This window comes from Rutidosis leptorrhynchoides, chromosome 4 (assembly GCF_046630445.1).
Source record: "Rutidosis leptorrhynchoides isolate AG116_Rl617_1_P2 chromosome 4, CSIRO_AGI_Rlap_v1, whole genome shotgun sequence".
In the NCBI taxonomy this organism is placed as follows: Eukaryota; Viridiplantae; Streptophyta; class Magnoliopsida; order Asterales; family Asteraceae; genus Rutidosis; species Rutidosis leptorrhynchoides.
Window position 1 is genome coordinate 427,326,755 of NC_092336.1, and position 19,194 is coordinate 427,345,948.

Below are 19,194 nucleotides of genomic sequence, written 5' to 3' on the forward strand. Positions count from 1 at the left end.
CGAATGCAACGTCTTTTGAAATATGTCATGAATGACTCCAAGTAATATCTCTAAATGAGCAAATGCACAGCGGAAGATTTCTTTCATACCTGAGAATAAACATGCTTTAAAGTGTCAACCAAAAGGTTGGTGAGTTCATTAGTTTAACATAAATAATCATTTCCATCATTTTAATAGACCACAAGATTTTCATTTCTCATAAATATACGTCCCATACATAGAGACAAAATAATCATTCATATGGATTGAACACATGGTAACCGACATTCACAATATGCATATAAGAATATCCCCATCATTACGGGATCCTCCTTCGGACATGATATAAATTTCGAAGTACTAAAGCATCCGGTACTTTGGATGGGGCTTGTTGGGCCCGATAGATCTATCTTTAGAGTTCGCGTCAATTAGGGTGTCTGTTCCCTAATTCTTAGATTACCAGACTTAATAAAAAGGGGCATATTCGATTTCGATAATTCAACCATATAATGTAATTTTGATTACTTGTGTCTATTTCGTAAAACAGTTATAAAAGCAGCGCATGTATTCTCAGTCCCAAAAATATATATTGCAAAAGCATTTAAAAAGGGAGTAATGAAACTCACCTAATGTATTTTGTAGTAAAAATACATATGACGACATTAGACAAACTGAACAATGCAGGGTTGGTCTCTGTAACGACCCGCACTTTTTCGATCATTCTATACTTATAAGATTAATATTTACATAAATTAAACCTTGCCAACATGATAAGCAATCCAAATTGTCGAGACTTATATTTCCGAAAAGAGTTTTACACAACGTTTGACCGTCTAGTTTAACCGATGATATCACGAACTATACAATATATGATAATTATACGTTTGTTTATATAAATGTATATATACATATTTAACATGATTAATAAATGTTTTAATACCTCATTTTATATTAATAACAACAAGTTATATGTGTATTTTGAAACTACTAACTTAAGTTTTCAAAACGATAACTATACGTAACGTTATTTGACATAAATACTTAAGACATATAATGTTTATACATATATTGTATAAGTAATGTATTTAATCACTTTTAAGAACTTAAATACATAAAATCATATAAGTGTATTCACAAAAGATAGCTATATTTGAATCCTCATTCCATTTTTCACAAAATTTCTATACGTATACCTAGAGTATTTGTACTCGTATCATACCAAGCTTCTATACGTATTTACTATTGGTATATACACATCAAATCACCACCTAACCAGCCCTTATTCATGCCTTATGTATAAGGTAATTACTTTTGAATCATTGCAAGACTAATTACAAAAATACAAACTAGAATTTTGTCATGTTATCCTTAAAGATCACATTTTTAGGAGTATATATGTATCATCATTTTTGATTCATTTTTACTTCAATCTCTTAACTAAAAACACACACTCTTTCTTACTCTCTAAACTCCATAACAATCCAGCAAAGTTCCATAAAGATCTAGCTTCAAAAACCATACTAAAACACCATAAGAAAACCATACAAAAACACTTCAAGAAAACCTTCCAAGAACACCAACTTACTTCCAATCTTTCATCCACTTCCATCACCCTTTTTATTCTAGCTTCTTACTTCTCTTTTACAGCAACTTTATCCAAGGAACCTGAGGTAGAATCTATGTTCATAACCTTATTCGATTCATATATATATAGCTATCTTATTTTGTGGTACAAAAGTTTAACAACAAGAACATAGTTTGAATGTTTTCAAACTTGTTTGCAAACTAAATAGATCCTTCTAACTTAACTTTTAAAATACTTCAAGACCTGTAATATAACTTATGTATATGCTAATTTAACAAGGTAAAACTTGGTTTTTCAAAGTATAAGTATTTTTAGAAAAATGGTCATTAAATGATTTTGTTGTAACAAAAATGTTTAACTTCATATGTTTCACTAATGTTTCACTTATGCCGTATGATTTTGAATACAAACCAAGGTATTTACAGTTCATAGTCTTAAAGAAGAACTCGATCCAAGAAGATGGCAATTTGAATCAACGAAAACGGATTTGTAACGAAGAAACTATGACCGAAACAAAATTGGTTATCCTAGATCATTTCAACTACGGGATCAATTGGAAAAAATGATATAAATCACATATTTCTAAGATAACATGATATTTTATATATATGTACTTATAATTCAATTTTATATGGTTCAGGATCACCCGTAAACAACACGAGAAGATTAATCATAAGATCCCATGATTGTACGCAACACGTCATTTGACAACACCGGTACCATGGGTCAAGATTAATCTCGTCCAATACATATACGATGGGGTTTTATTTATTTCGTTGGGGGTTTTATTTATTTCATTGCGGGTATATTAAACATCTAAAAATGAACCATTGAAATTGAATTACTAACATCGGACTGCTAACTACGGACTAAGGAATTATTCAAAATATTAAAAGTATAACAAGTATATATTTATAACGTTTGTTTAAAAAATGAAAACATATTGATATATTATATATGGATAGGTTCGTGATATCAACCGGAAGACCGAGTCAAATTATTTATATCATCAAGACAAGAGTGAGTATATAGTCCCACTTTTAAACTCTAAATATTTCGGGATGAGAATACATGTATTTTATGTTTTACGTTATGGACACAAGTAACTGAAAAATATATTCTACGTTGAGTTGTACCACTGGCATACTTCCCTGTAGCTTGGTAACTGTTATTTACAGCGGTATTGTAAACGCGAATCCTGTTGATAGATCTATCGGGCCTGACAACCCCAACCGGACTGGACGACCAGTATTCAACGGTTGCACAGTACTTCGTTTTGTGACTACACTTGGTACGGTGTAGTAAGATTTCATATTAAAGGGAATATGCGACGTGAAAATGTTAAGTATGGTTACCAAGTGCTCAACCACTTAGAATATTTTTATTGAAATGTTTATATACGAAATCTTGTGGTCTATATATATATATTGCTGCGCACTAAACCTATATCTCACCAACTTTATGTTGACGTTTTTAAACATGTTTATTCTCAGGTGATAATTAAAGCTTCCGCTGCATTATGTTGGATCTAACCAGGATCTTGCGTACGCATGTTTGTGTCAAAAATAAAACTGCATATCCGAGATGTTGTATTGTAAAATATGCTAGAAACCGTGTTGTTGTCATCATTTGTAAAGTTTGTAAGTCGAAGATTATCGCTAAACGTTAATCTTCTTTTTATTGTCTTAAGCTTGTAACAAAAATAATGGTTATGGTTTGTAATGTATAATATATGCAGTTTTCTTTCAAAAATGTCTCATATAGAGGTCAATACCTCGCAATGAAATCATACGTTATCTAACGCGTTCTTATGGTTAAGGACGGGTTATGACATGTGGTATCAGAGCGTTGGTCTTAGCGAACCAGGTCTGCATTAGTGTGTCTAACCGAGAAGCCATTAGGATACATTAGTAAGTCTGGACTTTGACCGGGTCTGATTTAAAAAAAAAAAAAAACCATTGCTTATCACTGTTGGTTAAAATTTATATGTAAATATTATATAAGTACTAATGGGTTAGTTGTTGTGTGATAGATGTCAAACTCAAAAATTGTTATCACATTCAACGACTCCGAATCAGAATCTTCAGATGACGTTCCAGTCATTAACCTGTCCGATGACGAAAATGATATCCTTGGGGAAGACTCACAAATTCCGGATGAACCAACTATAGAGAACTCGGAAAGTGAACCCGAGGAGGAAAGTGAACCCGAGGAGGAAAGTGAACCCGAGGAGGAAAGTGAACCCGAGGAAGAAATACAGGAAATTACAAAAGAAGAGTTCGAACTAGGAAAGAAACGAAAGGCTAATGAATTAGAAAATTCAAATCCCGAGTTTAATGAGAATGATGTGGCACCAATTCCACTCAACACTACCACCCCTATCCCCGCTATTCCTATTCGTTCTGTCCCGGCATCCAGTTCTTCAGTCCCACAGCCAAAATATAGGCAGACAGTTAGGATAAGCGTTAAGCAAATCTTTGTGTCTAAACGTCCTAGAAAATAGATCAAACGATGCGCTGCTGTGTCAAACCATGGAACCGAATAATGTTTTGTATAATATTAATAGTGTGGTTTGCTTAATGTTCGATGTAAGATAAGCATATGTAAAATATTGAAGTATGAAATGCAATAATTTTCCATGGTTAAGTATTATTTAGATTGTAGTAATTGATTCTGTACTAAGCTATTAAGTATGAACATTAACGGGTAGGTACTACCCAAGATATAATTATAAAACGCTAATAAGAAGAAAAGGCTTTTATAATAATACCTAGTTCATATTATTAATAAGCTATAATGTACTATAAATACACACTACATCTATAATAATCCATGTGAATAATTATTTTCTTTCATTAGGAAATGGCGCGATTGAATCGAATGACGGAACAAGAACTCGAGGAACTCATCAACCAGCGAGTGAATGACAGAATGTTATGGGTTGAGGCTGCAAGAGCTGCTGCAGTTAATCCAAATCCTCGTGTAGGATGCTCCTACAAGACGTTCCAAGCTTGCAAGCCATCATCATTCAGTGGAACGGAAGGACCTATCGGTTTAACCCGATGGATAGAAAAGATGGAGACGGTGTTCAAAATCAGTGGTTGTGATGAGAAAGACATGACCAAGTATGCATCGTGCACTCTACAAGATAGTGCACTCACATGGTGGAAGAATTATGTGAAGGCGGTAGGAGGAGATGTAGCTTATGATACTCCATGGGAAGAATTCAAAGCAATGATAATCACCGAGTATTGTCCAAGGAATGAGGTTATTAAGTTAGAAGATGAGTTACGAAGTTTGAAGGTGGTTGGTACTGAAATCACCAACTACAACCAGCGATTCATGGAATTGGTTTTACTATGTCCTGAATTGGTTCCAACCGAAGCACGGAAGATTGAAATGTACAAAGGTGGTTTGCCCAAAAAGGTCAAAGCAAACGTTACGGCATCGAAACCTAAAACAATTCATGAAGCTATAACCATGGCGAACGAGTTAATGGATCAGGTCATTCTGGATAAGAAAGCATTCACTACTGAGGTGAAGGTATCGAGTAACAAAAGGAAGTGGAACGGAAATTATGATCAAGGTTACCAACAACAATCTTTTAAGAAACCAGAAACCCCGAAAGGTGCGGGTAGCGGTTCAGGCTTTGGTTACAAAGGACAAAGTCCTTTATGCAACCGTTGTCACAAACATCATTTTGGTTACTGTAGTGTGTTGTGCACTAAATGCAATAGACAGGGACATCTTGCTGAAGATTGTAAGGCTCTCGTTACAAATGCAAATGGTAACAAGACTCCTGCCACCAACGCAAATAGAACTGCTTTGGCTAACATTACTTGTTTTGGGTGTGGAAAACAAGGTCATTATAAGAGCCAGTGCCCGAATCAGAATGGCGGACCTGCACGTGGAAGAGCGTTTGTTATTAATGCTAGAGAGGCACGAGAAGACCCGGAGCTTGTTACGGGTACGTTTACCATTAATAACTTATCAGCATCTATTTTATTTGATACTGGCGCCGATAGAAGTTACGTGTGTATAAATTTTTACACTAAATTGAATTGTTCATCATTACCTCTAGATGCTAAGTACATGATTGAGTTAGCTAATGGTAAACTAATTAAAGCCGATAAAATTTGTCGTGATTGTAAGATAAATTTAGCCGGAGAAACATTTAAGATTGATTTGATACCCGTAGAATTAGGAAGTTTTGATGTAATAGTCGGCATGGACTGGATGTCCAAAGTAGGAGCGGAAGTTGTTTGTGCCAAGAAGGCAATTCGTATTCCTGGTAAGGATAAAATGCCGGTGATGATTTACGGAGAGAAGGGTGATTCAAAGCTAAAACTCATTAGCTGTTTGAAAGCCAAAAAGTGTTTAGAAAAGGAATGTTACGCTATTTTAGCACATGTTAATAAAGTCGAAAAGGAAGAGAAGTGCATCAATGACGTGCCTGTGGCAAGAGATTTTCCTGAAGTTTTTCCGGAAGAATTGCCGGGATTACCTCCATTTAGATCGGTAGAATTTCAAATAGATTTAGTACCAGGAGCTGCACCAGTGGCTCGTGCTCCATATAGACTTGCACCGTCCGAGTTAAAAGAACTTCAAAGTCAGTTAAAAGAATTACTGGACCGTGGATTCATACGACCGAGTACTTCACCGTGGGGAGCTCCAATTTTGTTTGTTAAGAAGAAAGATGGATCTTTTAGGATGTGTATAGATTATCGTGAATTAAATAAGTTAACTATCAAGAATCGGTATCCACTACCAAGAATTGATGACTTATTTGATCAATTGCAAGGATCATGTGTGTATTCGAAAATCGACTTAAGATCGGGCTATCATCAACTACGCGTCAAAGAAGAGGATATTCCGAAAACTGCTTTTCGGACACGTTATGGTCATTACGAATTTTTGGTCATGCCGTTTGGATTGACAAATGCGCCAGCTGTATTCATGGACCTCATGAATCGAGTTTGTAGTCCGTATTTAGATAAGTTTGTTATCGTTTTCATTGATGATATTCTTATCTATTCCAAGAGTGAGCAAGAGCATGAAGAGCATTTAAGGTTGATACTGGAGTTGTTGAGAAAAGAACAACTTTATGCTAAATTTTCTAAGTGTGCTTTCTGGTTGAAAGAAGTGCAATTTCTTGGTCACGTTGTTAATAGCGAAGGAATTCAGGTTGATCCAGCAAAAACTGAAGCTATTGAAAAATGGGAGACTCCTAAGACACCAACACAGATACGCCAATTTTTGGGTTTAGCCGGTTATTATAGAAGGTTTATTCAAGATTTTTCCCGAATAGCTAAGCCGTTGACAGCATTAACGCAAAAAGGGAAGAAATATGAATGGACTTCGGAGCAGGAGAACGCATTTCAAATACTGAAAAAGAAGTTAACTACGGCGCCTATATTATCGTTGCCAGAAGGGAACGATGATTTTGAAATATATTGTGACGCTTCGCGACAAGGTTTTGGTTGTGTTCTTATGCAACGGAAGAAAGTTATTGCATTTGCATCCCGACAATTGAAGATTCACGAGCGAAATTATACGACGCATGATCTAGAATTGGGAGCAGTCGTGTTTGCATTGAAGATGTGGAGACACTACTTGTATGGAGTTAAATTCACTGTGTTTACTGATCATAAAAGTCTTCAACATATTTTTGATCAGAAACAACTGAACATGAGACAACGTAGGTGGGTCGAGTTAATAAACGACTATGATTGTGAAATTCGTTATCATCCCGGAAAGGCGAACGTGGTGGCCGATGCTTTAAGCAGAAAGGAACGAGAACCAATTCGAGTTCGAGCAATGAATATAAAAATTCGCATGAATCTCAACTCACAAATCAAAGAAGTTCAACGAGAAGCACTTACTAAAGAAAATAAAGGAAATGAAATAATGAAGAAGTATGAGAAGCAACTCGTTATACGGGAAGACGGAATTAGATATTTTGCAAATCGTATTTGGGTACCGAAGTTGGGTGGATTAAGGAAGTTGATATTGAACGAGGCACATAAGACAAGATACTCGATACATCCTGGAGTTGGAAAGATGTATCAAGATCTTAAGACACGTTATTGGTGGCCTAACTTAAAGACCGACGTTGCAACATATGTTGGGGAATGTTTAACTTGTTCCAAAGTCAAAGCAGAACACCAGAAGCCGTCAGGGTTACTTCAACAACCAGAAATTCCAGAATGGAAATGGGACGGTATTACCATGGATTTCATCACGAAGTTACCAAAGACTGCCTGGGGATACGACACCATTTGGGTGATTGTTGATCGTCTCACCAAGTCTGCACATTTCTTGCCTATAAAGGAAACGGATAGAATGGAGAAACTATTACGATTGTATATAAAGGAAGTTGTTTCAAGGCATGGAATACCTATTTCCATTATATCCGATCGTGATAGTAGATTTACCTCAAAATTCTGGCAATCACTACAGGAGGCACTAGGAACTCGGTTGGATATGAGTACCGCATATCATCCACAAACCGATGGACAGAGTGAAAGAACGATTCAGACTCTCGAAGACATGCTCAGGGCATGTGTGATCGATTTTGGAAACGGATGGGATAAATATCTACCGTTAGCAGAATTCTCGTATAATAATAGTTATCATGCGAGCATTGGAGCTGTGCCATTCGAAGCATTGTACGGAAGGAAGTGTAGATCTCCTATCTGTTGGAATGAAGTAGGAGATCGACATTTAACTGGTCCCGAGATCATACATGAAACGACTGAGAAGATAGTGCAAATCAAGGAGAGATTGAAAACAGCCCGTAGTCGCCAAAAGAGCTACGCTGATGTTCGAAGGAAACCATTAGAGTTTCAGGTCGGGGACATGGTTATGCTAAAGGTGTCACCTTGGAAAGGTGTAATACGTTTCGGCAAAAGGGGTAAACTGAACCCAAGGTACGTGGGCCCGTTCAAGATCATCGAACGCATTGGACCGGTAGCTTATCGACTCGAGTTACCGCAACAACTCACCGGAGTACATAATACCTTTCACGTCTCAAACCTTAAGAAGTGTCTTGCAAAGGAAGACCTCACCATTCCTCTTGAAGAAATCCATGTCGACGAGAAACTACAATTCGTCGAAGAACCAATCGAAATCATGGACCGTGAAGTTAAACAGCTCAAACAGAGCAATATACCGATTGTTAAGGTTCGTTGGAATGCTAGAAGAGGTCCCGAGTTTACGTGGGAACGAGAGGATCAAATGAAACGAAAGTATCCGCACTTGTTTCTCGATGACGCAAAATAGGTACAATTTTAAAATTTCGGGACGAAATTTATTTAACGGGGAGGTAATGTAACGACCCGCACTTTTTCGATCATTCTATACTTATAAGATTAATATTTACATAAATTAAACCTTGCCAACATGATAAGCAATCCAAATTGTCGAGACTTATATTTCCGAAAAGAGTTTTACACAACGTTTGACCGTCTAGTTTAACCGATGATATCACGAACTATACAATATATGATAATTATACGTTTGTTTATATAAATGTATATATACATATTTAACATGATTAATAAATGTTTTAATACCTCATTTTATATTAATAACAACAAGTTATATGTGTATTTTGAAACTACTAACTTAAGTTTTCAAAACGATAACTATACGTAACGTTATTTGACATAAATACTTAAGACATATAATGTTTATACATATATTGTATAAGTAATGTATTTAATCACTTTTAAGAACTTAAATACATAAAATCATATAAGTGTATTCACAAAAGATAGCTATATTTGAATCCTCATTCCATTTTTCACAAAATTTCTATACGTATACCTAGAGTATTTGTACTCGTATCATACCAAGCTTCTATACGTATTTACTATTGGTATATACACATCAAATCACCACCTAACCAGCCCTTATTCATGCCTTATGTATAAGGTAATTACTTTTGAATCATTGCAAGACTAATTACAAAAATACAAACTAGAATTTTGTCATGTTATCCTTAAAGATCACATTTTTAGGAGTATATATGTATCATCATTTTTGATTCATTTTTACTTCAATCTCTTAACTAAAAACACACACTCTTTCTTACTCTCTAAACTCCATAACAATCCAGCAAAGTTCCATAAAGATCTAGCTTCAAAAACCATACTAAAACACCATAAGAAAACCATACAAAAACACTTCAAGAAAACCTTCCAAGAACACCAACTTACTTCCAATCTTTCATCCACTTCCATCACCCTTTTTATTCTAGCTTCTTACTTCTCTTTTACAGCAACTTTATCCAAGGAACCTGAGGTAGAATCTATGTTCATAACCTTATTCGATTCATATATATATAGCTATCTTATTTTGTGGTACAAAAGTTTAACAACAAGAACATAGTTTGAATGTTTTCAAACTTGTTTGCAAACTAAATAGATCCTTCTAACTTAACTTTTAAAATACTTCAAGACCTGTAATATAACTTATGTATATGCTAATTTAACAAGGTAAAACTTGGTTTTTCAAAGTATAAGTATTTTTAGAAAAATGGTCATTAAATGATTTTGTTGTAACAAAAATGTTTAACTTCATATGTTTCACTAATGTTTCACTTATGCCGTATGATTTTGAATACAAACCAAGGTATTTACAGTTCATAGTCTTAAAGAAGAACTCGATCCAAGAAGATGGCAATTTGAATCAACGAAAACGGATTTGTAACGAAGAAACTATGACCGAAACAAAATTGGTTATCCTAGATCATTTCAACTACGGGATCAATTGGAAAAAATGATATAAATCACATATTTCTAAGATAACATGATATTTTATATATATGTACTTATAATTCAATTTTATATGGTTCAGGATCACCCGTAAACAACACGAGAAGATTAATCATAAGATCCCATGATTGTACGCAACACGTCATTTGACAACACCGGTACCATGGGTCAAGATTAATCTCGTCCAATACATATACGATGGGGTTTTATTTATTTCGTTGGGGGTTTTATTTATTTCATTGCGGGTATATTAAACATCTAAAAATGAACCATTGAAATTGAATTACTAACATCGGACTGCTAACTACGGACTAAGGAATTATTCAAAATATTAAAAGTATAACAAGTATATATTTATAACGTTTGTTTAAAAAATGAAAACATATTGATATATTATATATGGATAGGTTCGTGATATCAACCGGAAGACCGAGTCAAATTATTTATATCATCAAGACAAGAGTGAGTATATAGTCCCACTTTTAAACTCTAAATATTTCGGGATGAGAATACATGTATTTTATGTTTTACGTTATGGACACAAGTAACTGAAAAATATATTCTACGTTGAGTTGTACCACTGGCATACTTCCCTGTAGCTTGGTAACTGTTATTTACAGCGGTATTGTAAACGCGAATCCTGTTGATAGATCTATCGGGCCTGACAACCCCAACCGGACTGGACGACCAGTATTCAACGGTTGCACAGTACTTCGTTTTGTGACTACACTTGGTACGGTGTAGTAAGATTTCATATTAAAGGGAATATGCGACGTGAAAATGTTAAGTATGGTTACCAAGTGCTCAACCACTTAGAATATTTTTATTGAAATGTTTATATACGAAATCTTGTGGTCTATATATATATATTGCTGCGCACTAAACCTATATCTCACCAACTTTATGTTGACGTTTTTAAACATGTTTATTCTCAGGTGATAATTAAAGCTTCCGCTGCATTATGTTGGATCTAACCAGGATCTTGCGTACGCATGTTTGTGTCAAAAATAAAACTGCATATCCGAGATGTTGTATTGTAAAATATGCTAGAAACCGTGTTGTTGTCATCATTTGTAAAGTTTGTAAGTCGAAGATTATCGCTAAACGTTAATCTTCTTTTTATTGTCTTAAGCTTGTAACAAAAATAATGGTTATGGTTTGTAATGTATAATATATGCAGTTTTCTTTCAAAAATGTCTCATATAGAGGTCAATACCTCGCAATGAAATCATACGTTATCTAACGCGTTCTTATGGTTAAGGACGGGTTATGACAGTCTCGGATTCACGAACCTATATCATTTATATATTTATTAATATTCATAGTTGTAATTGAACACACATATATATAAATGTATTAGTTATATCATTTTTTATGTTAATAATTTATATATACATTATATTATATGTTCTTTTTGTATATAGCAATATTAAATTTTGTTATGTTATATGTGTTAGATATCTAAGTTTTATATATGTATTTCATTTGTTTATCGAAACAGCAGTTCAAATTATACTAAGTTAATATTAGTACAAATAATGATAGTAACATTAATAATATATTTATGTTAATAATAATTCTATTAGATAATAATAATGATATTACTAATAATACTTGTAAAATATAAGTTTTATGGTTAGTGATCATTATGATATCGATTTTAGTACTTACATAATAATAATACTCGTGATAATATAATTAATAATATTTATGTTAATATTAACAATTCTAATATTTGTAAAAAGATACCAATACTAATATTTGCAAAAATAATTATAATTTGTATTAATTTCATAACAGTAATTCTAATAATTCTAATCCTAATCATAATCATAATCATAATAAAAATATAATTATTAGTGATATATAATAGTAATCTTCATACTTGTATTGATAATCATAATTTTATCATAATGCTTATATTTGTAAAGAAAATAATAATTTTGTTACTAATAATAACAATATTGATAATTATATTAATGATGATTCTAAAAATAATAACAATAATAATAGTTATACTAATAACAATAACAAGAATAATTAGTATAATAATAATAACAAATAATAATAATAATGAATTCTAATGTGTAAAACTACCTTTAGAAATTCCTAAAATAAAAATGTCGCGAGCAGGATTCGAACCCGAGACCTCCCTTCCACAAACACATTACTTAACCAACCGGCTGTTTTGACTTTTCTGAGATTATACCCAATAAATTATTTATAACCCGTTATCAGATAGTTCCCTTTCTCCTTCTCCTTCTTCACCCTAACTAGTTACCCAGGGATCCCTCGATCAACCTACGAATTGGTTTTAGGGGTTCATAACACATAAACACTTAAAATTTTTATATTAATAACACTAGGAACAGAAAAAAAATTAAAACGAATCCCCCAGCATAGTTGCTGCTGTCGCGGTTTTTGTAAAAAAAAAAAATTGATTTTCAATTTGAGAACGTTTTAGCTAAATGTTATAACACGAAATAAGTTTCAAATCTATCCTATAAACTTTATAATTCATCAATTTAACTTGAATCATCAAAACAGATTTAAATTTCGCGAAGAACACAAAAGTTTGACTTTTATCTTTAAAACTTTGACTCCGAAATTCTAGCTCGATACAAAGAATTGAGAGTTGAGGTTTTGCAGATAGATTCAATAAAAGATTTCTAACCTTTCTGCATTTTTACTTTTTGAATTATGATTCGAATTTAGAATATGGCTGTAAAGTGGAAGAACAGGGGAAGAAACTAGTTTTTCCTCTTATTTTTCTGACATTTACTCGATTTGCAGGGTATTTTATACATAACGAGTTTAAAGGGAGTGATATAGTAACATAATTCATCACACTTGTTTGTATTGGTAAGTTGAAATCGATTTGTACAGTCTGTCACCATAAGGAATCGAAACCAAAAGAGAAAAACAAAAAATGGAAAGAGACTCCTAACTAATTCGTACTAAATGGTATCAATTTTCAACAATTCACAGACCAAAGACAAAAATTAAAACAGTTGAAAGTGATCTAAAGTTGATTTGGAATCTGTTTTGTACAGTTTATATATATATATATATATATATATATATATATATATATATATATATATATATATATATATATATATATATATATATATATATATATATATATATATATATTAGTTAAGAAATATAAATATCACTAATAATGTTAAAATAGGTAATACAAATATAAATATCTTAGTTCATTGCTAATTATTAGGAATAATAATAAGTTATTTTATTTTAGAAATTATGAAATTTTTAGTTATGGTAATACTAATACTAATAATAATAATAAAAGTAACAATACTAATAAATCACAATGATAAGGATTTTTAATGAAATTGATAATAATAATAATAATAATATTATTAATGATAATTATAATAATAATATTAATTATATTAGTATTGATAATGATATTAGTAATACTATTAATTATATATATAAATATATATATATATATATATATATATATATATATATATATATATATATATATATATATATATATATATATATATATATATATCACTTTCTATATTTATATATTACCTATTATATATCACTTTCTATATATATATATATATATATATATATATATATATATATATATATATCACTTTCTATATTTATATATTACCTATTAATAATAATAATAATATATCTAATACTGATGTTAATAATGTTAATTGCTAATAAATATCCTATTAGTTATAATAGTATTAATATGATAATATTAATAATAGTAATATAACAACTTACACATATCAGATTTTATATATAACTTTATATTTTACATTAGAATTTATAATATTGATGATACCAATATTATTTTAATAACAATATTAATAATTAATATTTTATGTAATAATCATAACATTAACATAACATTTATATATTAACTTATAATTACATATAATATATTAACCTTAATTATGTATTACCTATGTTATATAAAATGATATTTGAATATTTATCATATATATATATATATATATATATATATATATATATATATATATATATATATATTTTATATATAATACAAATCCATTATGCTTAATTATATTTATTCTTATATTTATTTTTTTTACATTTTTTATTTACAGACAATAGTTCGTGAATCGTCGCGCATAGTCAAAGGGTAATTGATTACATAAATATAAATTTCAAAACATTCGAGACTCAATATTACAGACTTTGCATATCGTATCAAAATGCTATAAACATTAAGTTTAAATTTGGTCGGAAATTCCCGGGTCATCACAGTACCTACCCGTTAAAGATATTTCGTCCCGAAATTTGAGTGAGGTGGTCATGGTTAACAATAAAAAATGTTTTCATAACGAATATGAGTTGATAAATATAGTTTTATTATCATTGAGTAATATGGATAAAATGATTTGATTAATCGAAGCATATGAAGGAAGTGATCACAAAAGATCGAGGTGAATAGATGGAGATTTTCCATAACCTTTGACGTAGTCGTGATTGAATTTAGAAAATAAGGTGAGTCTTAACTTTTGACGTAGAGGGTTGAATTCCGGAATTCAAGGGATTTAAAAGAAAATCTTGAAGATCTATAAGATCTGATTCTTCGGCGAATAAAGAAATTAAGATCTCTCGAATTAAATGCGGTGATCTGCTTCGATTACTCTATCTGATATTTCCATTATAAATTAAACTCTTCCGTTCCATTATTCTCACCATTCCTATACTTTCTTTCTTGTTTCATATATCCAAAAGATTCTGAGAATGCTTAATCCAGTTCTGATCCTTGTCTTCATCCTTATTATCGCAACAATCATTCTCCTTTCCCAACTTCCACCAGAGGAATCTGCTTTCTTCTACTTCGCCCTCGGGATTATAATGTTTTTAATTCTCCCGTGTCTTTATGTTGCGATAAACATTGATATACACGGTTTGTAATTTATATGTTGTTATCGGGCTTTTTATTCTCCCTTATATTTCAAAGCTCTATGCTTTTGTTTTCTCTTCCCGACTTCAAGTCAAGCGAATAATGGCCCAGAATTTGTAGATATAGAGTTTCAAATTATCATAATATACAAGGTAGAAAAGAAAGGTAGTAGCACGATTTGTTTTGTCAAATTACCTGAATCACTGAGAATAGAACTATCAAGAATATATTTTCTTGATATGTTTAGAAGTTAAACACAATGAAAGAGTTATGTAACATGGCACCTGATGATGTTATGGTCTGTGAATCATCAAGTTTCATTAGAAACTCAGCATGAATTACTGTAATATAATCACGTTGATCAAGTGTCATTATATTATACTAACTCATGCATCAGTTCCCAACATTACTTCAATAACATTCATATTTTAAGCTCGAAAGTTTACAGAATATAGAAACTAACAGTTTCTATATGATGTAATACTGATGGCAAGAAGAGATTAATAATTTCAGATAAGATTAGTTATGAAAATATATTCAGAAATATCGAGGATATTTATAATGAACGATACGATAATATCACGGAATATCTAAGATCAGAGGATGATAGAAACTATTGTCCGCAAGGGTTTAGAGTAAAGAGCAATATATTCACTAAAGACCTTTGCAGATATTGAATCATTTAGATTCTTTGAAGTCAAACTTATTCTTTGTGATTTGTCCACGGCTTTCTTCATAGTTTCGCATAATCTGCTTTTCGGTACTAAATTTTCTATTGAATGTTTCCAATATAATGATACACAGGAAGCACGAAGAGGTATATAATTTCGAACGAGAATATTTATGAAAATATCCTCAGAAATATCGAAGATATTGATGATGATATTTTGGAATTTCTAAGTTCGATTGTTGATGGAGAAAGATTTTCCGTAAGATTTTAACATGACTTCAGAGCAAGATATTCTCTAAAGATTTCAACGGATCCAGAATTATATGGATTCTTTGAATATAGGGTATGGTCCTTGTATTTGCCTGTAGTCTCCTTCATAGTTAGCTCAATCTGTTTTTCAGTACCAAATTTTCTATCGAGCGTTCCTAACACTCCTTTCTTTATCATCAAACTTTTGACCGTTTAGACCATCTACCATTTTTCCGTTTCCTCTGTATTTAATGCTACGATATCTGAATCATTGGTTATCAATCCGAGGCGATTTCAGGAGAATTGTGTTTTTAGATGATTAAACGCTGATGGTAGTATGGTGGAATATAAAAGGTTCCATGGTAACAATAAAAGAGTACACATATATATCAAGGTTATAATAAGGTTGTTTCGAACGAAAAGTCGAAGTTGATTTGCTGAAGCTGTGACAAAATTTGCTACCTTGAAAAGGGATCGCAAAGTTATTTTTGCTAATAAATGCCAAAGGATCTGACGCGGCTACGTGTTAAACTTTTACTCAGTTGCCGAGAGTTTCTCAGGTGCATAACTATATGCTTAAATCTTTCCTTCTGTAGATGAAGTGAGGTTGATTCATCCTATCGATTGAGTTGTTTTCAAGAATTATGAAAGTTTGAATGCAGATTGGAATCGTCAAGGTACAATTAAGGTTTAAGATGAAATCAAGTGGCAACTTGAAGAATTGTTTAGTTTCATAAGTTATAATCAATATTTTAATTCATTTTAATTGTTCAATGTTGATAGTCCACAGTTAGCAATTCAATAATTCATATACAATTATATATATAATATTCGAATTAATACGTATCGTGACCCGTATACGTCTCAGACTCGATCACAACTCAAAGTATATATATTATTTGAGAATCAACCTCAACCCTGTATAGAGAACTTGATCATTACTGCATATAGAGTGTCTATGGTGATTCCAAATAATATATATAGATGTGTCGATATCATATGTCAAAACCTTGTATACGTGTCCCGATATTTAAAGTGCGTAAAAATAAATAACAGAAATTAAATGACGATAAATAAAGTGCGTAAAGTAAATATCAGAAAATTAAATGACGATAAATAAAATTGCGAAAATGTAAATTGCGATAAATAAAATATAATCAGTTAGCTAGGAACAATAAGCTAGGATCAGTTAGCGTGGATTCTTAACAAAATTCCTCATAGTTAATTTGTTTGTTTCTAACAAATTTTATTGTGTCAATTATTTTCTTTGTTATGCCACTTGTTGGATTCAGATAAATCAAAATCCAAATATGAAATTGGATGAATATGGTTATTCTGTGGTGATCGAATTTGTATATCGGTGGATGTAAGTAGGATAGTATATGGCTGTTGAAACAGATTCGAAGAACATACAATGTCACTAATTAATGTGAAATTTAAATATTCCTCGGGTATTACCTACCTGTTAAAATATTTTCACCATTAACAGTTTGTACAAGAGAATTTTTTTTTTAATTACAATCTTTATGAAAACATATATACATATATATTTTCTTCAGATGTATTCACGGATTTAATGAGTTAATATGATATTAAACACATTTGCTTTTCGGTTTGAGCTAGAATAAGTAATTTCTAAGACTATTAGGAACCACATATTCTTCGCAGAATATTAATGAAGTTATGGATCAATACTTCGTCGGTTATTGTTGTTGGTACTGGTGATGTTATTGATGGTACTGTTGGTGCCGGTGATGTTGATGAAGCTGGTACATTTTGTACCATATTCTCCGAATTGATTATTCGAGCACGAAGTTCGTTGACTTATTACTCCAGGATGATTGTCGGTCGGAACGAGCAGATGAATAAGGTTTAGAATTGTGGACAGAATATAATCTGGTCGAGTTACCCTGGAAATGAGACTGAAAATGGTGTCTCGAACAGGTTCGCCGGTAAACGCTTTAGGTTCATTGTCAAGAGGTGAATTCGGTTGGTGGAAGGGATTGCCTTCTGCGCGTTTCCATTAATTAAGTCGACTACGAACCCATCAGATGAATTGATAATGGCTGATTGGTTGATTCATGTCGATGACGCTGTTTTCGAAGCTTAGGTGAACATCTATGTCGGAATAGCTGTCGGAATAACTATCGGAATAGCTATCAGAATCTGAGGGACTCGTACTGGTTGCAGGATTCATCTCGTACGATCAGATGAAGGACTTTTGATAAGAAATAGATTATAGGATGTAGATTAGTACCCTGCAATACATAATTTACATATGCATATATAATACTAAAATCCCATAAGTTACGGAGGAATCTATGGAAGTTGTCAGGCAAATTTACAGTAACAGATACGCTAAGATATAAATTTTGTCTATACACCATTCATGCAGTCAATGCAGTAAAACGTGTCTAGACTAAGAATGATAAGCAAATGATTCTCTAAGAATGATAAGCATGTAATTTTTGACACAAAATGATAAGCAAAACTTTTGACATGCAGACACGGTCAAAGTCCAGACTCACTAATGCATCCTAACGACTTATCAGTTAGACACACTAATGCAGACATGGTTCGCTAAGACCACCGCTCTGATACCAACTGTGAAGACCCATCCTAATCCATCCGGATGAAGTCTATCTCGATTATAAACGATTCACAATTGTTGGTTACATTGCGAGGTACTTGTCCTCTAAATGATACATTTTACAAACATTGCATTCGTTTTAAAAGATAAACTTTCATTTCATTGAAAGTTGACGACATGCATACCATTTCATAATACATCCAACTATAATTGACTTAATAATAATCTTGTTAAACTCGATGACTCGAATGCAACGTCTTTTGAAATATGTCATGAATGACTCCAAGTAATATCTCTAAATGAGCAAATGCACAGCGGAAGATTTCTTTCATACTTGAGAATAAACATGCTTTAAAGTGTCAACCAAAAGGTTGGTGAGTTCATTAGTTTAACATAAATAATCAT